Genomic DNA, 23,579 nt, shown 5'->3' with positions numbered 1-23,579 from the left:
ATGAAGAATTGGGAGTAGGCTATATATCAGACCAGATTGCTGTTGCTCCACTGTTGCGCTGGCTCAGAGTTTGGTCAAGCCCGACCCCAAATCTAAATCAACTCATAATTACTGACTGCATTGCACTGGAAGGGGCACTATCTATTCCCTGGCTGAAATATATAATGGAACAGACCAGATGGCTCGACCACCCTGATTTGTTCCCGAGTCCAGGGGTTTTGGGCAAGTCTGCAATTAGAGAACTTAAAAAGCAGTTTCTGGATAAGCGGCAGAGTCTAAGGGAGGATGCAAAATTAACCAAACCGTCTGTGAGAAGATTTGCCATATTGAGCCTGGGCCCACAGATGCAACTCTATCTGTCTTGTGTTAACAAAGCACATCATCGCTTTGTTTTGACCAGATTTCATTTGAACCTGGTCCCCTTGCTCCTGGCATTTCCCCAAGGCTATTCCAAACCCGGTTCACTTAGACCCTGTGATAATTTTTAAGAACAGGATAAACTACATTTTATGTTCTTCTGTGCCTATTACGATTCCCAGTGCAGAAATCATATTTTACCACTGCTTAGAGACTGCCGGTTTGTCCAAGTTAGGCCGACTTTGACCTATCTTCAAATGCTATTCTCCCCCATGGTTTGCCTGGGGGTTGCAAGTTTTTTAACAGCGGCTATTAGACACAGGAAAAAATTGACGCCGCTGGAGAAGGTCTGTTCTCTTACCTAATGTGCACTTTATGAGACAATCTTCATAGCCTCTGGTTTTATACTTTGCACTATTGCACTTTATATTGTTTTTCTATTTGTAGAATTTTACATGATTGATGAAATAGTAAAGTTAGATGTCCTTTTACTGTTTTGCAAAGGCATTTTTAAAAACAAAAATCTTTTATTGGGACTCAGGTTTTTATGTATTAATGTCTTTCCATGAATTGCGTTTCCTTTTTAAAATGTTTACTTTTATGGCGCTTGGCTGCTGAATAAAATATCTTTGACTTGACTATGCGACTGCATTTAATAATTCCGTCCTTGTATCTCCATTCTCTTTTTGTTGTCCAACTGGAACCCAAATTTATGTTTTCTCAGAGTATAATGTTTTCAATTTCAGCCCTGGTCACGTGAAGAAAGCCTTGAGACTGGGTTGATCATTGCTGTGAACCTGCCTCTCATGAAAATTGCTGTGAACCTGGCAATCTAATTGGGTAAAACAGTCTGAGTAAAACCTTCCATGTTTTAGACTTTGGGTGCCTGAAACGTCAAGTTCAGGAATAACCTCCCCCATAAACAAGGACATCCCTTTTCAACACAAAGTACTGCAATGAGGATACTTGGCTTTTCTAGTAGTTAGAAGTGTTTTATTTGGAGTTTCCACTATTCTTCCCACCCAAATAACTTTTTTTCCATTTATGGGTTTGTGTAAGGTGACCTAAAAATGCTACTAGTAGAGAGCTTCACATAGTGGCAATATAACTTACATTGGAACTAGAACATCAAGTGTAGGCTAAATATATAAGACCTCTTTCCAAGTGTCAAAGGACATAGTCACAATTAGTGTTTGTGCCAAAATTCTGATTCTGAATGGTGCAAAATCACATCGCCTCCAGGTTTATTGCAGCAGAAGTTCTTCCAGGTGCAAGTTAGAGGAATGCTTGTGGGGAGCACAGGTCAGTAATGGCGAAATTGTGAGAATTTTTGGTGTAGTAAAACATCCTACAGTAAAATTGTCATGGGGAAGAAGTATAAGGTGAAGGGATCAGAGCAGATAGCTTGCGATAGATTTGGAAGCCTACTTTTTTTGTACCTGTACCCAGTGGAAAGGTACCAAAAGCAAACCCAACAGAGTGAAGTAGTTAAACGCATATTTGATCACTGATGATTGAAAACTGCGAGAGTAATCTAAATGCAGTTAATAAAAAGGATTGTTAAGTAGTTTTTAGGTCAATGCCTACTAGACAGTTCAGCTGTGTGGTTTGCACAGACATCTTGGGGACATTCTGAAAGCTTCCCCTGAGAATGCATTCTGCCCATTGTTTACCAGCGGTTTGTGGTTTGTAACTCACATTTGCTTGCTTTATATTTGCTATCTGTTTTCATCTGTCCAGCATGTATTTGGCCCTCCCATGGAGCATAGCCCATATACTGTATTTTTCCACAATGCTACCATTCTGCAAACATGCCTTTAAATTTAGTTCTTACCTTGTCACACTTGCTGCACATTCAAAGACAGAGGTAAACAATAAGGCTCTGTCTTCCAAGGGAGCTTGGTGTTTACTTTTCTTTCTCTGACTTCAAAGTGAGAAGAGGATTTATGTGACAATCTGGGCTTGTGAAAAGAAAGCCTTTTTTCTAGCACACAACAAAATGTAGCTGTCAATTAATAAACTGTGCCAATATTTCACAGTTTATCAGAATTAGGAAAGCACAAATGAAGCACATTTGTTGTACTTCTGAAGTGAGGAGGAAACAAATATTTTAATACGATCAAAACAAATCAATAGACAGGGTGATGCCATTTCCACACATCAGTTGTGCGCTGTATAAATTTGTCAGTAAAAGTGTATGTCCGTGCAAATGTGATAGTCATTTCAATTGAAAACGTGTTGTCTGTAATGGCAGAATTATTGTTTGTGCTCTATATAATTTTATAGGTAAACCTGTATGTCTGTGCAAATGTAATGGTCATTTAAATGAAAATGTGTTGTCTGTAATGGCAGTGCACTACCACACCATGCATATTCCATTCTATGCCACTCTACTCTACAAAAATCAACTCCACTCTATGCCACTCTGTGCCCCTCCACCCTATGACACTCTATGCCACTCCACACCATGCCACACCACTCCACTCTACACCACTCTATACCCTATGCCACTCTACTCTCTGACACTCTACTCTAATCCACGCCACTCTTCTAACTACCATTCTATGATACTCTACGTCACACCACTCCACGCCACTCTACTCTATGCCACTCTACGCTGCTCTACTCTAAGCCACTCTACTACACTCTGCCACTCTAATCCCCTTTACTCCACTCTAAACTACTCCTCTAAATGCCAATCCACTCTACGCCACTCTACAATACTCCACTCTATGACACTCTACACAACTCTAATCTACAACACTGTACAACACTTCACTATATGCCACTCTACAGCATCTCACTTTAGGACACTCTATACTACTCCACTCTATTCCTCTCCACACCACTCCACAACAGTTTATGCCACTCCACTCTATGGTACATTAGGACACTCTACTCTCTGACACTCTGTGCCACTCTATGACACTGTACGACATTCCACACTACGCAAATTCACTCAATGACACTTTAAACCACCCTACGTCACTCATTCTACTCCACAACACCTTACTCCACTTTGTGCTACACCAATCTACACCCCTCCACTCTACATCACTCCACTCTATGACATTCTCCTCCATTCCACTCCACTCCACTCCACTGTGCTCCACTCTATGCTTCTCTACGCCACTCTCCTTCAAGACGCTCCACTCCACTCTACAGCACTCCACTTCCCTTTAGGCCACTCTATGCCACTTAATTCTAGGCCATTCTACTCCACCTTAAGCCACTCTACTCCACTCTACTGTAGGACACTTTACGACACTCTACTCCACTTTACTCCATTTTACTTCATTCTATGCCTTCCCTTCTCTCCACTCTACTATATGCCCCTTAACTCTATGCCTGTCCACCTTACAACCCTCTACTTCACTCTATGCCACTCCACTCTACACCATGCCACTCTACGCAAATCCCTCTATGTCACTCCATGACACTTTACGCCACTCTATTCCACTCCACTCCATTCTACTCCACTCACTCAATCCCATTCTCTGACACTTTTCTTCACTCTATGGCCCTCCACTGTACACCACTCCATTCTACGACACTCCACTCTACTCCACTCCACTCCATTATACTCCACTCACTCAATTCCACTACTCCACTCTACACCACTCCATTCTCTGACACTCTTCTTCACTCTATGCCCCTCCACTGTACACCACTCCATTCTATAACACTCCACTCCACTCTACTCCGTGACACTCCACTCTACGACACTCCACTCCACTCAATGGCACTCTACCCTACAACACTCCACTCCAATTCTGCATGACACTCTACTCTATACCACGCCATTCTATGCCACTACCCAACACTCCATGCCACTCTACGCCACTCCACTCTACGACACTCTACTCCACACCACTTTATGACACTCCACTCCACACCACTCTTCTCTGAGCCACTAAGTTGTAGCCATACTGAACAGCAGTATCGCTGGTGTACAACATGGCTAAAACATATTGGCAAAGCAAAAAGCTCTTGTATAGGTGATACCTATTTGCTTTGCCCATGCTTGTTACTGAATAGTATTACCCCCTGGTTTCCAGGTTCCATTGCTTTTTTCCTATCCAAATTGAATTTTCAAGGCTTTTACGGAAATATGTTCTGAACATCATGGTTCCGACTGTTAATGTGTTAAAAGAAAGGATGGCAGTTGCGAACAGCACTAAGGGAAATTATCTGCGTGGAGCTTTAAATGCTTCTCCGGTAACTGACATAGCCTTTTCAGTATTAGTTTCAGGAAACCAAACCACACAATTTACCTGTTGGAAATGCAATATTTAATTAGAACAGTGGTAGGGCAAAGATTTATTCACACAAATCTCTCCTGTCATCAGATTGTGATACCTGATTACTGCCTAAGGCTATGTTCTTAGAGACTGCTTTCAAAGTAAGCATCACCAAGGTGTTTCTGAGATTAACACCAGTTTAGAGTTGCACTGCAAGGGTGTCCAATTCCAGAGCTCTTGTCCACAGATAGACTTATTCTTAGTGGCATTCAAAAGAATCATGGAAAAATCTTTGCGCAAGTTGAAAAGATTCAGTGTTTATAGGGCATACTCTTCATTTTGCACTTTACTTCCGCATAGAAATGTCTCCTGCACTTCGAGATTAACTCACCAACTTAAACATGCAGGCACTTCATGTTAATGTCAGACCTAAAAGGTCACACAGCAGTAGCAGACACAAGCCAAAGGGAGCTCTTCGTAATTCTGCTGCCAAGTTCTTCACTTGTGTCTTATAGAAAGGTCTATCATTCAATTACTCCGAAATTTGATCAGATCAGAGCCCTATAACTCCATTTGTTCTGAAAGTAGTAGGATCAATTTGGAGGGTACCCAAGGGAGATGTCTGAAAAAAGATTTGCAACGCAAATATTTTAGATCTGGGATGGGTCATGATCTGAATCACACTCTAATGGAGATGCTATGCCAGGTCTCCTACTTGAGACATTAATATATGATACTAGGCAGCCACACTGACAACATCTTGAGTGATTGAATCTCTGTACACATAAATGTTTCTGTAACAACACTGGGTAGTAGATAGATCTTGGTAATTTAGGTATTTCTAAGTTAGGCTTTTTGTGTATCAGTGCAGTTGGTGCTGACTCATTAATTGGAGGAGCACACACCTCACAAAACTTGGGGCAAACTGATAGGTTTGTGTTAGGACCCGGAGTCCCAGACCCACAATACTGTCACAAAATGCGCGACACGGGACTCCCCACTCAACGTTAGGCCAAGTAAGGACACCGTTTGAGATAGCCCTGCTCATCTCCTTGGTAGCTTGGCACGAGCAGCCAGGCCTATCTCCAAGGCACAAGTGTATAGTATGTGCAACCACGCCCACAGCAACCCACTAGTGACACCACAAATGGACTCCACACAAGTGTGATAAAACGAGAATAAACTTTATATCAAAAGATATATGATCAGACCACACGATACAAGAATCAAAATATAATAAAGGGTAATATTTGTCCCGGCTGGCTGGTAGGTTCAAATCCCAACCACCGCTTTTAAAATGCTATGCTGGTCGTAATGCTAGATTCACACACTTTACAATGGACAGACAATAGTGCACTGCGTAACGATACAATCCTGTGCTGAGCAAATGAGAAATACTACAATGCGTAACGATACACCCCGGTACCTTACAATGGGAGAAATAATGCAATGCGTACCGCTACAAACATGTACAGCGCAATGAAGGAATAATGCAATGCGTTACACCCCAATCACATACTTTGCAATGTAGCAATACTGCTATGTGCCCCGCTACAATCATGTACTTTGCACTTAAGGAATAATGCAATGCTTAGCTACAATCATGTACTTTGCAATGAAGAAATAATACAATGCGGGCCACTGCAATCCTGTACTTTGCAAGGGAGAAATAATGCAATGCGTTGCGCTACAATCGTGTATTTCGTTATGCAGAAATACTGTTGTGCGTCATAAGACAGTTCGGCAGTTCGTTAGCAGCTATATTGGCAATATGTATTACGGCAGTCAGCCTCTTCCATAACCGTTGCCCCCCACACGGATCAACGATGACCTAAATCACAGCTTCTCACTCTGGCCCCAGTATTTCCACTCCTTTGGTCAGTACGGACCTCACCCTGAGCCGAAGCAAAGGCTCATGTCGCCAGAAGGACTGAGAGGCCGAGAGAGTGTCCCTCTGAGCCCGCACCTCGCCCAGGTAGTGTTCCACAATACCTGGGGGCGTGACCCCACTCTCCTCTCCTCCTACAACGGACTGGGCCTGCCGTGTAGAACTTCCTCAATGGGCCTCAGCGGCTCGGCCTGGCAGCTCAGCTCTCCGGGGCTGCTGGACCAGGCCGCGTCTGTTAGGAAGGTCTCAGGTGGCCGCAGGGCACACGTACCCCACGCCCCTAAGACTGCGTTGCTCCGGGTGCACGTTCACAACCGCACCCTCCGGGTCTCTTCTGGCATGAAGCCACACACACAATGCTGATGAGTCCTTACGTTGACTCCGAGTGCACGTTCACCAGGCACTCCTTCCCGCGGTCTCAGTTGGCACTAAGACACGCACACTGCGCTGCAGAGACTCACTTTCTTCCGGTGCACATGATGATCAGCCGATCATCTCCACAGTCCCAGGTTGCACCAAAGCATGCACACTGCTTCACTGACACTTACTCCAACTCCGGTGCTCCGATATCCAGGCGCTCTTCACCAACGCCTCCAGACGCACTTCGACACGCTCACCGTGTCTGGGCCTCACTCCTCCTCCGGTGCACTAGATGACCAGACGCGCCTCACCAGCGCCTCCGGTGCACCCCAACACGCACCCTAGGCATCCGAGACTCACTCTTCCTTCGATGCAAGCGCCGACCAGGCGCTCTTTACCAGCACCTGCGGTGCACCACGACACGCACCCTGCACGTCCAAGACTCACTTCTCCTTTGATGCACGCGCCAACTAGGCGTTCCTCACCAATGCCTGCGGTGCACCACGACACGCACCCTGCGTGTCCGAGTCTCACTCCACAACTGATGCACATGCTGACCAGGCGCTCTTCACCAATGCCCGCGGTGCACCACGACAAGCGCCGAGCAGGTCTGGGACTCACTTCTCCTTCGCTGCACACGTTGACTAGGCACTCTTCACCAACACCCCCTGTGCACCTTCGACACGCACCCAGCACGTCCGAGTCTCACTTTTCCTTCCATGTGTCCAAGATCACAGGGCACACCTTCCGAAGGTCTCAAGCTGCCACAACACGCGCCCACCGCGTTGCTTGAAACTTCTCCGGAAAATGTTATGTTCCTGTGTTTCCAAACAGGGAGCCAGCTCACCTCAGGCCCTTTAGGTTACAAGACACAGCACAGAGCACAGTCTTCTTCAAGCAGGGGGACTCAGCGCAAACAGCACTGTCCCAACATCCTCTTCCTTGTTTAAAACATCAAACTGCAGCCCAGCCCCAGATCACGAAGCAAGGATTGGTCCTTCCCAGCAGTTTCTTCAGTTGTTCCTTGCTTAGCAGAGGTTCCTCTTGACCACGAAATGGGTCTAAGCCTTTTCAGTCTCAATCCATTTCTATTCCATTCCAACGTTCAGGGGTTTCAGCTCTCATAGGTATACCCCTAAATGTCTTTGAAGTTTGTTGTGCTCAGGGGCCCGGACCCCTGCCTAAATCAGTTCTGGGTGTCTCCCTCCCAGTGTCACCTTTCTCCCTTTGATACAGGGGGTTTGGATCCTTAATTACTCAGCAGGAGATGGGTCAATTGGTTTATAGCACCAGCCCAGGCCTTTTCACCTCTCAGGCTTCTCCTCCCCCTACTCTCCAGATGCAGGGCAGCCTGGTGCCATCTCAACCCCTCCCTGGGTCAAGACCTCTCCCAGCTCCTTGCACCTCTCAGATCCAGACAGTCAATCCACATTCAGCAGAGACACACAGAAATGCTTAAAGCACAAAACTCAGCCACTTTCTAAAAGAATGGCTTCTGAACACACAGTAACAAAACCACTTTCATTGAAAGCAATGTGTGTTGACACTGGGAGTTCATACATACCAAACTTCACCTCTCCATTTTAAACTTATAAGAAACTAGGCTAACAAACACAATACCCAGCCTCCCCAATTCTGTCCTATGTGCAGAATGGCCTTTCACCAGTGAAAAACGAAATGGAGTGTTTTTCACTGTCAGGACATAACACACACCTCAGTATATGTCCTGCCATTTACTTACACTACACCCTGACCAGGGGTTACCCGGGACCTACCACAGGGGTGCCTGATGTGTACGCAAAATGGAAAGTAAGGCCTGACAAGTGGTTACACTTCTCAGGACAACATGCTAACTTAGCACTCTGTGCGCAGGCCCTACACTGAAGGCCTGAGTTCCCTTCTCTGCGCACCTCTGCATTACTAGCCCTTGCACAAAGAGTGCACATCACTATGGACATTACTAGTAAGGCAAACACACCAATCATGGCTAACCAATTGCCATTGTACTTTACACAGGGATCCCTTGTACTTTGACACTGATCAGCAGTGGCAAAGTACCCAAAGCATCTGAATTAGCAACTCTATGTCAGGAAAACTTTCTAGGGGAAAAGCAAAAGGTTTAGAGAACTTTAGCAAAAAAGGCCAAGTCCTACAGTTTGTCACCACACCAATGTACTGCCCATTCTATTTAGATTAAGGCAAATGTCACACATCTTTTCTGTATAGGACTGCCATATTAGGCATGATGGTTCCAAGCAATGAAATAGAAAAACGTCCCTTTCCTACAGAACGAAACCCCAGCTTTGGAATTTCCTTCCTGCAGAATGAAAGCGAAAACTGAGTTAACCGCCTCAACATGGCAGCCCGCTCAACATTCAGCACCTACGAATGTTGCAGGCACAGAGATCCCCTCCATAGAGATGGGGATCTCCTGATACAATGAGCAGCACTCTGCTAGCATGTAGACCAAGGAAGGCAAGCGGCCTGCACACCATTCCATTCATTAGCACCTTATTTCATTCTACAATTATTTTCTACTTTAGTTTTCATTTCTTTGACTGAATACCTGATGATCAGCTTTTTCCCCATTTTTATCTGTTCCAGAATGTGAACTCAATAAAGATACTAATGCTGTTCCAGGTAAGTATTGGTTAATAGTTAAACATGTCTTTATATTGTGTTAAGGATCTACTGAACATTGTGAAGAACAGATATTACTTTCACTAACTGTAATGTCCTTCTATTGACAAACCTCAGGGCTTCCTGAGATTGAGGTGGCCTTTTCAGGATGCATTCACAGGATATCTTGATTTAATCAGATACCAGTGACATGCATTACCTCACTTGGAGATTATAGTTGTTTAGTTGCACCTTATTTTTTCGTTGTTTGTGATTTTGTCCCTTCGTAGATCCTGAGATCTCTCAAATGAATTAAAAAAAAGTAATCTGAACTTATAACTAACTGTGTAGTGATAGGCGAGGGAAGAGCTGTGAGAGGAGAGGTGCTAGCCAGCGAGCAAAGGCCCTATAACATGAATTGGCATAATTCATTAGGTGGTAGGTTCCAGACAGCCCATCTGTCTGGTTGCAAACATAGGGGGTCATTACAATCACGGAGCGACCGACACCGACAGGCTGTCGGTGGCGGTCTCACCTCCATCGTAAGGCCATTTTCTGCCCGCCAAATTAGAATGGCAGGCGGTTCCAGGGCGGTTGAAAACTCTGACCGGCACACATCTGATGGGCTCATTGAGCCCACCAGTGCAATGGAGGCCTTCCTATCCCTAAAATGGTGGCGGTGTCTACCAGGCACCACCGTAGGAATTAGGATGGTCCCTCCCCGCCAGTCTTTCCATGGAGGTTTACCCTCCAAGGAAAGGCTGGCAGGGAAGGACATTGGGGGCCCCCCATCATCCCGGGCCCTTGATTTTGGGTGTGGGGGGTACCTATGGTGCTCCCCAACATATCCCTGTACCAAGGGACTGCATGGTGCCTGTCACGTAGTACAGGGATGTGTTACACATCCCTTTTTTCCTTGCGGCGGGTGCTGCAGCCAGCAGCACCGGCAGCATTGGAAACCCCAGACAATGTGACTGCCATGGTGGTAGTTGCATTGTAATTTGTCCTGTGGGACCCCTGACACTATGTCAGGTGGTCCCCATCTCCGTTAGGTGCCCCGCCTTCCTAATGGGCCCCATATTGCGGACATTATGACAGCTTAACTAGGAATGTATTCCTCCCGTTGCTTAAACTTGGCTTTGTGTTTTGTCACCCACATGTGATTGTTTTCTATTTGCTTTGTCCTCTCTGTATTTGTTTCTTCCATGAGTGCTTGCTTTTCAGGAACTCTTTTTTCCTTTTTACTGAAACACTCCATAAGAGAGTATGTTTTAATCAACATTCTCCCTTGTATGCTTCTCTCCCACCATCCCCACCCCTTGATCCATGTCACTCCCCAGCACAATGTGCTTGAATGCAACCTCCTCGTTCCATGTTATTGTTTCTCCTGCCAGTACACTTCTGTTCCCACCACCCTCACCCCTATTACTCTCTCTCGCCCCTGTGATTCTCTATCCCTGACACACTTCATACTCCTACCTCTTTCCAGTTAAAAATGTGTTTAAAAATACTTTTTTAAATCTATTGATCCATCATAGATTGGTAAAAAAAAAACACCAGGTTCAATGATGCAGCACATTGTGTAGGCATGCTTGTGGTATACTTTGTCGTGAAAGTCTGACTGAAGACACAGCACTCTCTCTCTCGAGGGGTGGTTCACCCAGCAGCTGCCCTGATGCCCTTCTGCTGTCTGCCTTTGCAGTGAGGGGGATTTCTATGGTTGCTGCCCGGGCTGGCATCTTCATGGTTGTGTCAGCGAGGACTTACCCCAGCAGGAGCACTGGCTGCAGCTCCAGCAGCACCATGCAAGGTAACGGTCTGAAGCTGCTGCAAGGGGTGAAGCTGGCCTCTCCACCGCTTCTAAGGAGCACCACTGCCCCAGCAGAGGAGGTGGATGTCTGTGTGTGACTCAAGGAACAATTCTAGCTGTGCCACTATTGATCACTGGTAGACCTTTCAAAAATGAATTATCCTGCCCGATCTACTTGGGAAGAGAGCATTCCATGTGGACTGGTGTTGTTTTGCACAATGTAAGCGTGGATGGTTTTAAAAGAAATGGGATGTGCACAAAAATGCCTTCCTCTAACTACTGAGTCTGTCTAAAGTCAGAGCTGGCACTTCTCTTGTCAGAGGTTCCAAATATTGGTAAGAAGCTCTGGGAGAACTTGGTCCTTTTTGCGTATCATTCATGTTTATGGTCTAGCTTGACTGCACAGCTGTCAGCAGACAATTATGTAAGCATCACTAGAGAAGGGCACTTTGCTTCTGCCCACATGTTGGGAGTCAGAAGTACATGTTTTGATTGGGCAGAGATTGTGTGCTTCCACAAAAACGTGTTGGCCCTCCACACAGCTCTGATCAATTTGTTTATTTATCCAGCCTTTCCAAGGTTTAACTTTCCAGGGCACACACAGTGTCTTAGATAACAAGATAGTTTACTGTGTTTATTTTTTTTAATTTATTTTATTTTCAAAACCAAGCCTTCCCCTTCCCCCGCCATACCGCTTTACTATAGCAGCAGCCATTATTGCTTATAATAAACATAGTAGGTCGGAGTTGGCTACAGTGACAAACTAATGATAACAGCTAGAGGTCTGATTGGTTCACTAGGAAAAAATATTTCTGATGCCATCAATTGGATCTGTTTATTATGAAAAGGTATGATAAAGGCAATAGACCTGACACATTGATTGTGAAACACATATGTTGAAGTCAGTAGGTATTTAAGATGGATTCTTAATTCTCTGCATTAAAGCCTACGGGTAGGTATGTTGTTGAATGAAATGTCACATTTACTTTTGTAGGGAAGCATTTTGGTGCTGGTTACCGCCCCTAACAAGCCTTTAAGGGAGAAAATTAGCATTATAATAATTCTTGCTAGAATCTCTTCTTAGCTGTCTGCCAGGATCTTGTAAGAAAGAAAAGCATTACATAATACATGCAGTCATAAATATAAATATATAGTCAGGTAAGTACATAGAGGACCTTTGGGTCAACTCTGTTCTGCAATAGGTCTGTCTGACATTTTTCTTCCATCCATGACATCATACTCCATGGGGTAATGGAACTGTCCACATCAGTCATTAGCTCTCTTGCACTTTTTGACCACATGTGCACACCCACCTGAAAATGAGTGCACTTCAGTGACAGCACTGGATGGCCAGCCCTTTGGTTTTCAATGTTGCTCTTGTATAGATCCCCTTTCATTTCTTTGCTTCTCCTCTTTTTATTTTGATATTTCTTAAGGCAATACTACATCTCTCCGGGCAGTGCTAACTGGTCAATGGCTTGCCGTTTATTTAATTTGCAGTGCACTGCATCCCACATGGGTGCTTCCTCTAAATCAGGAGATGGGGATAGAAATCTGTTGTCAAAATGTGTCATTGTTTAACCATTCTAAGATGGCCAACAAGTTGGTTCTAAATGTGGCAACTGTACTAGAACATTAAACCATGATATACTATTTACAATACTCCTACAACAGGGACAGCTATGTTTCGTTTCGTTATAGTAAACATTGGCCCGCGGTGTTTAGACAGCAGCAGGTGTTCGTTTTTCTGCTTGTAATCTTTTAATGTATTGTGCCTATGTTGCTGAATTTGTATGTGCTTTATTATGATTGTGTCTTAGGGTAAATACAAGACTGCATCAGTGGATGGATGAATGGATACACAAGTGTAAAGATGAGTGACAGAGTGCATGTATGATGACCTATTGAGTTCCTAAACACATCAGTGACACAAGAACCACTTTAATTCATAAGCCAGACCTATTGGCATATACAAGCCTTGTTTTTTGTTCTGTTTCAATGAATGACACCCCACACCCTGTAGAAACAGCTTCAACCTGGCATCCCACGCCCCTTGGAAACAGCTTCGCTCTGGCAGTTTCAACCACTTAGACAATATTAGCCGCTAAGTTGCAGATGACATTCTAACTTGTCTACAATTATCCTTTGCTTTTAATATCATAACAATGATTTTTTTGCTTCTGCTCTTAATAAAACAGACATCAATAGGTGCAATGGCAGCTTATTGTACACCGACCATGAAGCTGTGTGTGTTTTGATAGAACCTATGGTATAAAGTCAGCCACAGCGCCTCCATGAGAACGGAGGAGCATTGCCCCTCCGCTGAGAGTGAAGGAAACATGAAAAATAAAATTGATAATAAAACAAATTCATTACCATTTTATTTTTCATGCAGGCAGCGGCCGAGTCTAAGGGCGGGCCCGGCAGCACATTTTAAAGTGTGCATATCACTTTGGCACTGAGTTAAAAAAGACAGTGGTACTGATTCACAAAAGCGTTTATGAGTACTAGAAGTACTACACAAATAGTAGATTACGTCCTCTTACATCAGCAGCACTCAATGCAGGTAAGTGCAGTGGGGTTGCGGGGCAGGGGGATGGTGACAGATGACCGAATAGGATTTATTTATTTTATTTACCCTATTCTGTCATCTGTCGAACCCCCACCCCGCCCCATCTCACCACTCTTAACTGCACCGGCTGCCGCTGTCTTACATGCCTTAATGAATGGGTACAAAACATCCAACTCCCTCTTATTGAAAGTGCAAAGCCATGCTGCTTCATCGGGGAAGCTGCACAGCTTGGTTAAAAAAATGATAAAGACAATATGTCCCAAAAACGAGACATATTGGCTTTGCCAGTGCATGTTTTTATTGGATTTGTTGGTCCAGTGTCTTGCAGAGGCATCCCAATCAGGTGGTCGGAACTGCCAAGCAGATGTTCGTCGGTCCCATTTATGAGATGGTGTCGGCAAACGCAGGTCCGCCCAACATCGTAATCAGCCCCATAACGTTAATATTGGTTAAATATTTCTAAACTACAAAATTTACATTTTCTGAGACAATGTTACTAATAATATAGATATTATGATTATTACAAACTATTAACTTAAAAATTTAATTTGTAAAAAAAAAAAAATTATTTTAAGGAATACATACATACATTTATAACATACTAACATTTTATTACAAATTAGGACAATATGTACACACAATAATCACGAATACACACAAAATGTAAATAAATGTTAATATTCTTCAATTATTTTTTATTTTAAATATTTAATAATTTAGGTATATATATGTGTGTGTGTGTTTATATATCTATATTCACTTAAAAAACCATAGGTTTCACACATGTTATAGTCAGGTGGACATTTCACTCGTAAAAAACCAATGAAATTCCCCCGTTATAGTTAGTTCAGATAACTATAACTCGCGCGCCCGCAATCCACTGCTCATGACGTCACATATTACATCGCTCATGACTTGATCAGTGGCATCACTCATGACATCACTGATGACATCATCCTTGTGATAGAGTGGCGGTCGCGCGAGTTATAGTTATCTGAACTAACTATAACGGGGGAATTTCATTGGTTTTTTACTAGTGAAATGTCCACCTAACTATAACATGTGTGAAACCTATGGTTTTTTAAGTGAGTTTGCAAGGTTTTTTAAATGCTAATTCCTAACTTTTTCAGTGAATTTGTACGGTTTTTTAAATGCTAAGTTATGTATGTATTATTATAATTTTTATATATTTATTTTACAATAAACTACGTATTAAAAAGTTTTTTGTTTTTTTTTAGGGTTTTTCACGTGCGCGCACATCACGATTTTTTGAAAAAAAATTAAATGTTTTTTTCTGCCTTCGGGGTCCTTCAGGGACCCCCTGACAATGGCTAGGGGTCAGGAACTCTCTACCCTGCCCCCTTTTCACGTTCGCCACCTTCCTTTTCCACTCTCGCACTCAAAACAAACAAAATGGTGGCCGACACTTCCTGATTTCGACCGATTCGAACGTTGGCTGACATTTAACCAACTGCATGGCCTGCTGGTAACTGTAGTGTCCTTCATCTTACTCTAGTGAGTTGCCATGCGAGTGCTGTCTCTTAATGCAAATGAAACCCCAGTGGGTTGCGATAACTTGTCCTGCCGTTCAAATTGCCTCTTACAATCCCGCAATCAGCTGACTTGTTCTTCTCGCTGCAACGCCGGTTGGCGCTGTAACTAGACCACACCGAGGCATGGCGGAGCTCCCTCAGCGACTCAGGCGGGGCCGCAATAACATCCAACACGAGTTTGCCTGTTGTAAGGGAACCACCAACAAGTCGATTTTGATAGGCTTTCTATTTATTGCATGGCAACTCACTAGAGGCAACTCACTAGAGTAAGATGAAGGACACTACAGTTACCAGCAGGCCATGCAGTTGGCCACGCCCAACCGGGCGGTGACTGCTACAAATTTCAGGTGTCTACAAATTGCCGTGACAAGTATCTGCCATTTGCCTGCAGCCCATGATGAAGTACGGACAGTACGAAACGCGTCGGCAGCATCACATTGTGCGGAACTTTTTCCTAGCTGTTTCCTTTGGTTTCCTGCAATAAATAGAAAGCCTATCAAAATCGACTTGTTGGTGGTTCCCTCGCGCGACCGCCACTCTATTACAAGGATGATGTCATCAGTGATGTCAAGAGTGATGCCACTGACCATGTCATGAGGGAGGTAATATGTGACGTCATGAGCAGTGGATTGCGGGCGCGCGAGTTATAGTTATCTGAAGTAACTATAACGGGGGAATTTCATTGGATTTTTACGAGTGAAATATCCACCTAACTATAACATGTGTGAAACCTATGTTTTTTTAAGTGAATATATATATATATTCACTGAAAAAACCATAGGTTTCACACATGTTATAGTTAGCTGGACATTTTACTGATAAAAAACCAATGAAATTCCCCCATTATAGTTACTGTAGGCAACTATAACTCACGCGACCGCAATCCTCTGCTGATGCTAATACTGTATTTAGACACTTATTTGCACATGTCTTCTTCCATTAAATTTTAGCTATACATATATTACAAATATTTTTTTTTCATAAAGACACATATGTCATCACCAGAGGATTACGGTCGCGTGAGTTATAGTTGCCTACAGTACAGCACAGTGAGCACGCGGTGCGCTTCGCGCACCGCGTGCCCACGTTACGCTTGATGGGCCATGAACGCACGATGCGCTTCGCGCACCGTGCGCACATGGAGGACATATGATGAGCATCGTTGTGACAGGTAAAATATATGTTTTGTTTAGCTCTAATATGCCATGCACAAAAGGTGCCCTACGGGCACCTTTTGCACACGGGGTGGGGAGAATGTGGATATTTTTATTTTTTTTTTAAATATTTTTTACCGTACGCGTACGGTAAGCGTAATCGGCAAAATTTTCGAAAAAATTAAAATTGCCTTTTTTCACTTGGGGGATCGTTGGGGAGTCCCTCGACATGGCTAGGTGCTTGGGAGCTGTGTAAACAGCCCCTTTACATGTTTTTGCACTTGGTTTTTCAACCCCCTGTCAGAGTGCGAGAGAGAAAATGGTGGCCGCCGCTTCCTGGTTTCGATCGATTCGAATGTTTACTAAGATGTAAGGGCCAATCAGAAAAGCGCACCGTAAGCGCACCGTAAGCTGGCTCAGATATATATATTGATTTAAAGGCTATTTTCTCAGAATCTACTGAACAAATTTACACCAAACCTACAAAAGGCACTTCCTTGACCTGAGGACTACCTCTCTGCCAAATTTCAAGTAATTCTGTTCAGCCGTTCGGGCTGTAGCTGTGTCTAAAGGTCCTATGGAAAAATGCATGGGAAAAACGCGTTTTGGGACCCCCCTTTTATCTCAGCCCCCGCTTGACGAATGCCCCCGAGACTTTCAGGGTAGGAGCGGAGCGTAGCGCCCCACCTATTTTGAAAAATTTGCGAGGATTCATCAACCGGCGCCAAAGTTATTCAAAATAGAATGTTGCGGATTTCCTATGGAAACGTGGTCCTAACTATAACTACCTACTGGCGACCGCCAGTAGGTAATATATATATATATATATATATATATATATATATATATATATATATATATATATATATATATATATATATATATATATATATATATATATATATATATAAAACTTTTAACAATTATCAAACACACAAAGAACAGTTTTCAATATTAAGGGCTTGATTAGGATGGCGGGCGGACTTGAGTCCGCCCTCCACCCTATCAAACAATGGGACTGCCCGACATGTTGTCGACAGACCCAACAACCTCATCATGATGCGACCACCACCAAGGCGGTCGCACTGCCTATCCCCTGTATTGCAGCGGGTGAGCACATGCCACAGTACAAGAAATAGACAGGGAACATATCCCTGTACTACGTGGTGCCTGCTACATGGTGCAGGGATATGTAGGGGGCACCATAGGGGATAAGGGGGGACCGCTACGGGGTGAATCGCCATGAAACGGCTGGCGGAGAAGAACATCCTAATCCCTACGACGGTGCCTGGAAGGCACCGCCCCCACTGCAGAGATTGCGAGGCCATCCGCCGTACCGGCGGGCTCAAGGTGCCCGTCAGATTTGTGGCTGTCGGTGTTTCTGACCGCAATCACACTGCACGCCATCCTAATGTGGCGGGAGTTAAAAATGGTTCCGATGGGGGTGAACCGCCACCAACAGCCTGTCGGTGGTGGTCACGCTGCCATCGTAATCGCCCCTAAATCTTCAATTTCGAAATGTACCATTTTTAAAACATAAGTTTACAAATACAACACTTACAATTAAAATCTAAAACATTGAATAAAATATAAATATAAAACTAAATACTTTAAAAACCTCCCCACCTTTTTCCTCTATACACGATAAACCCAACATCCCACTATTAAAATCTTATTACAAATGTTTAGTTTGATTTTAAATTTTCAGAAATTAAAACACATAATACAAAATGTTTACAAACACCTTAATAATTAACAAACCATAATAATATTAATAAAGTACAATCTATTAAAAGTGCAAAATAATAACGAAATAGTTTGAAGTTATTTTTTATTCTAATATGATACTTAAATAAATGTTGTTATAATACATAAATACATATTTACCATACTTGAAAGTTAATAAACATTAGCACAAAATGTATGTAAAATAACATAAACATAAAATAATGTAAAATACATTGAATTATAAATAAGTTAAAAAAAGTACATTTTTAATATATCTTTGACTTAAATTAATAAAAACAACTGAAACATCAAAACAATAAAAATAATGTTAAACTCTGAACATACAATTGTAAAATGTATGAAATATAACAAATTACTAAATAACAAAATGTAAATTGTGCCCGTACATATAAGCCAGAAAGGAGCTGTTGCCCTTGTGTTATACCCCTTGCAATCCATGCACTTTGTTCAATTTGTGGCTCCTTAAAAAATGTGCAATAATTTGGACATGAAAAACTCACCTAAAGTGTATTGGCCCCACAGTTTTTGAACATGGTTTAGTGAATTAACCAAAAAATAAGATGTGCCAGCTCACGTATTTATTGCACCATATTGTGCTCATTCTTGCTGACTTCTGTATTATTTTTTCTAGGACTCTGCTATATACAGTTTAAGTTGTCTGTTGACCTAACCTAATATTTGCAATATGAAAAGAGTGTGATTTGGGTCAGCCTCTTGCGCATAATGTAAAGGATTTGTTTTTTATCTCAGTGGTCTCCTCTTGAGTCAAAGGTTTTTTTTCCCTATCCTTGTGTTTGTCGAACCCAGGAGCAAGTAAGTCACTTAGGGCCTGATTTGGATGTTGGTCGGAAAGCCTCCGACCGATGGTCAGAGGCTTTCCAACTAACATCCATGGTTTAAATTCCAACTGCCTCATTACAAAGAAGGCGGTCAATACAACTGGCTTCCAATGGGCTCAAGGAGCTTGTCGGCTACTCGGAAACCAATCATAGTCCTTTATGGACGGCGTTTCCGCCGTCTGGATTATAATGTCATTTTCAGACAGGCTTTCCATGACGGGCTTTCCGAAATGGAAAGCCTGTTGGTAAGTGACTCTTGGGGCCCTTAGCATGGCCCTCTTCTCAACACGGCCTACGGTTGTGGGCTGGGGGCACCTATGGAGCCCCCCTGTAAATCCCTGCACCATGTGACAGGCAACACGAGGTGTCTGCCACATGGTGCAGAGATTTACACTAACTCCCATTTCTCTATGGGAGCATGTGCTGCGGACGGTATCCGACCGCCGTACAAGCTCCCATAGGGAAATGGTTGCATCGTAATTGCGGTTTTGGACTGCCGACCCAAGGCCGGTTGATTCCAAAACCACAGAGATGTGGGTCAGAGGCAACTCCGACTGACATCACAATCAGGTCCACAGTATTCTCATTGATTAACTTGTATCCTTCCACTGTTGACTTTATTTTCAGAAGACAACTTTTTTTTCCTATTAAATCCTTAATGGGAATGCATGTATTTTTTGCTCTCTCTCTTGTGGTTTCCTCCTTCACATTGCCTTGCCCTCTCCTTGCTCTCTGTGTCGCTTCCTCATGCCACGCTCACCAGCTCGTCCTTACCATGGCAGCCATGTTTAAGGCCTTCCTAATCCTTAAACAAAATTGTTTAAAGTTGACCACCACAGGTGTGTGTGTATTTTTGGTGGTTATCTAATGGAAAAAAACTGGCAAAGCCAATAGGCTTCAATGCTCCTTTTCCCATCAGTCAATAGCATGTGGTAAGTCATATCAGAGCATTCAAGGTAGCACTGTTTGCACTCACGACATCGTGGGTGCAATTGAAAAAATGACTAAACCATATTTACGTTTTTTTCCCAGAGTCCAATTAGACCGCCAGGGTAGTAGTATCAAAGGGCTATATGATTCAATCTCTTTAGTTTTGCAGGCAGTAATAGGTCTATGTATGTTGCCTACCATTCCTCATTTAAGGAAGCATGATGCTTCACTTCTGGGTTGTTTGAGCACCCTTGTGTTAGACACTTGCCTTTCAAAGTTTGCAGTGAAGTTGTGAACTCACGTATGGGGCACTTTGAATGACATGTGGCTGCCAAAATTCTTTAGAACAATACAAGTGGCGGGAATGTGTTACGCAAATGCACTCTGTATTCTCATGACATATATCAAAAGGACATATTGGGGGTACACTTTTAAGATGTATATATAAAAGTTGTTTGAGCAGTAAGAGTGTTAAGGCTTTGTAGCATTATTGTGGGTTGGGTATACTAGAACAATAAGAAGCTTTCGAAACTTCTTTGTGAACAATATAATCAACTCAGCTTCATTTTAGGGATTTTGAAACTTCCAGGCAAAATTCAGTTTTGCCCTTCAGGGTGTTAATTTTACTTTGCTACAATGCTTTTATCAGCCATTTCTTGTCATTTGGAATCCTTTTGTGGCCATTTGTTGGGGATGTCTTCATCACTTTTACTAACTTCCTGTAGGCATACAGAGACATGACATCCCAGATTTGCCCAGACCTTTTCCATTTTTAAAAGGACTGTCCTGACGCCCTGACATTTTCTGCTGAACAAATATATATATATATGTGTATGTATGTGTGTATATAGCTGTAGATATAGATAGCGCAGGGTTTTATTTTTCACTGTAGTTCTTCAGTGGTCAGTTCTATTTCAGGTGAGCCACCTTGTTTTTGGATTCAGAAAATTTGATCACCCTATCCTGACACATTCTTGATGCTTGCAGAGCACCTGCGCTTCACATCTTTCTTTTGGGAGTAAAGATTAGGCTGCTCTGGGAGATGGCATTTTCACAGTTCCCTGTTCCGCATCCCACTCTCACCTCACACCCTGTCTATTAAGCATTCTACCCTTTCTACCCTTTAGCTGCTCCACTGGTAAACATCAGTTTTTACTTTTATTTTGTTGTGCAACAGTGGCTCCTCCGCTATGTCGCCCCCCAGCCCACAGAGGAAAACGAAAAATAAAATCTTGGGAGCCGGGCCATCATGATGACAGCAGCAGGGACGAGAAGAGGAGTGGTGGTCACTGCTGTCAGTGCATGCGCATGTCGATTTGACTGGCTGTCTCAAGACGGCCAAACTGACATGCGCACTGACATCTCTCCAATCAAGCTGCTTTGCTGGGTGGGGAAAAACAGCCACGAAAGGCTACCAGCCCTCAATGGAGCGCAAAACAAGCTCACTCTGCCCAATCCTGATGCTGGTCTCATGGGAATTACCACTGTATTGGACATAGGGGAGCCTAGGAGCCCCAGCCTGGGACCAAAGAAGCAGAAGAGTGGCAAGCAGAAGAGCGGCAGGTAAGATTGTTTTTTTTGTTTGTTTTGTTACTTGCTAACCCTTGCTGCCCTACCACTTTATTCTGACTCCAGCTGCTACTGCAAGAGTGCCCGCATTTTAGCACTGATAGCAGTGGTTCATTTGAAACACTTGAAAAATAGGAAGTTCTGAAATTTTGCCTACTCTAATTGCCCATCTCGTTCTAAAAACAAACGTTATTTACTTTGTAAAGTTAAAGGAAAGCAGAAAACATCTGCAAATCCGGCTTATGTGTGGGAGAACATTTATTCAAACAAGGCTTAGCATGAAATATCACCTACAAACGTCCTGTAGCTGTGTGAGGTTAGGCAAAGTACACACACTTAAAAACGTATGCACTTTGAGCAATTCTGCAGGCAGACTTAAAACTTCATTCACCCCTATAAAAGGCTATGTCAATCTGCAGATTTCAATAACACGACTAGAACAACAGATGTTTGTAAAAATGTGACCTGGTTTCAGTGATTATATCATATTAAATAACCTCTTCACATTAGTACAAATGCAAAGTCTCTCTTTACACAAGCACACAGACACATGCTGCTTTTAGTGTCACATAAACTGTAAATAATGGCTTTAGTGAGTAATCTCTTCACTGTGTCTTTTGGGCTCTGATCCAACCAGCCTCTTGTTATTTCCCAGATACTGTATTAAAATCTCCATTAACAGCAGATAATAACTTTTTATTGAATGCATTCTAATGCTCCATCCATTGCTGTTGTGCTTTTGTTTTCTTTCAGGCCTGCCCTAGATTAACACAGTCCCAAAAGGGAATAGATCAGATGCAGCTGGCAGGAATCCATCATTGGATATTTGCATACTCATAGTCAGAATGCCCTGTGCTCTCATGCACCAGGGGCAGGCAATGTAACTGGCAGAAAAGTGAGTGTGTGTCATTGAAATGTCTTTGACAGCCGTAAAGTTCTCCATATACAGCATAGCTTTGGCTCAGCCAAGCATATTACGAGTTTCCTCACTCCCACACATATCATGGCGGTGCGACCACCATGATAAGTGTGGTAGTGAGGACACAAAGGACACCCTACAGGCCCCCTTGTGCCTCATGCCATCTGGATGCGCACAGGGCGGCACAACATGTGCCCCCCTGTGTGCATGCACCCCAGGACCTGCACGGCATGGGCTGCACCAGTCCATACCGTGCAGGTACTGCCTTTGACATTCCCATTGTGGTTCCTATCTCATAGGCACCGCCATGGGAACGCCAAAGAACCACCTATCAGAAAGGAGAAAACTCTTAATCTGGTGTGTGGTTTGTACATGGGTACGGTGGTTCTGGAGCAGGGCGGTCCTGCATCACTAAACTTATAAGAAGGCCCTTAGTCATTTCAAATTTCAGCGTCCCAAGGTTTAGGGATAGCCTGGGGAATATGGCCCTCCATGTTATTATGAACACTGTTTCCAGTTCTGCACTTTAACGAATCTTGGGGGCTATAGTCTTAATTTGTTTATATGCTGATCAGAATACATCACCTTGAAACACTTATTTGTAGTTGAAAGGTTCAGCACTGGAGATAGTGTTCCTAATGGTTTTGAGCAAATTTGTCACCCTAAGCCTAGATCAAGGTGGCCAACATTGGTCCGTTTGGGCTGGATTGATACCACGTTTTCTGTATACCCACATGGGATTGATTTACACATAAACAATCCTAACGCAAGTCATCTACATAGTCAGCGTCTATCCTGAAAATATGTCAGAGATCTGGCCCTCGTGTACCAACGTTTGACAACCGTGTCTTAAGTGATGTGCAATAACTAAGGGCACTCTGGCTGAAGTGAATAGGGTGTACCCACACTGATCCTTTTCCATCATCTTGCAGTGCGGAATATTACGATCTTGTGAATTCTGTTGGGAATGAAGTTCACTTTTTTCACTGCATGTATTCAATAAATTCATCCTTATTTAT

The 23,579-nt window shown here is 43.3% G+C and overlaps 1 protein-coding gene across 2 annotated transcripts in view; it reads right to left on the bottom strand.

The window, feature by feature from the left end:
• LHFPL3 (LHFPL tetraspan subfamily member 3) overlaps positions 1-23,579 on the bottom strand; it is a 581,961-nt gene that overhangs the window by 258,067 nt on the left and 300,315 nt on the right. The window lies entirely within an intron of this gene.

Source organism: Triturus cristatus, chromosome 4_1 (genome assembly GCF_964204655.1).
Source record: "Triturus cristatus chromosome 4_1, aTriCri1.1, whole genome shotgun sequence".
In the NCBI taxonomy this organism is placed as follows: Eukaryota; Metazoa; Chordata; class Amphibia; order Caudata; family Salamandridae; genus Triturus; species Triturus cristatus.
This window is presented reverse-complemented; position numbering and strand designations above follow the sequence as displayed.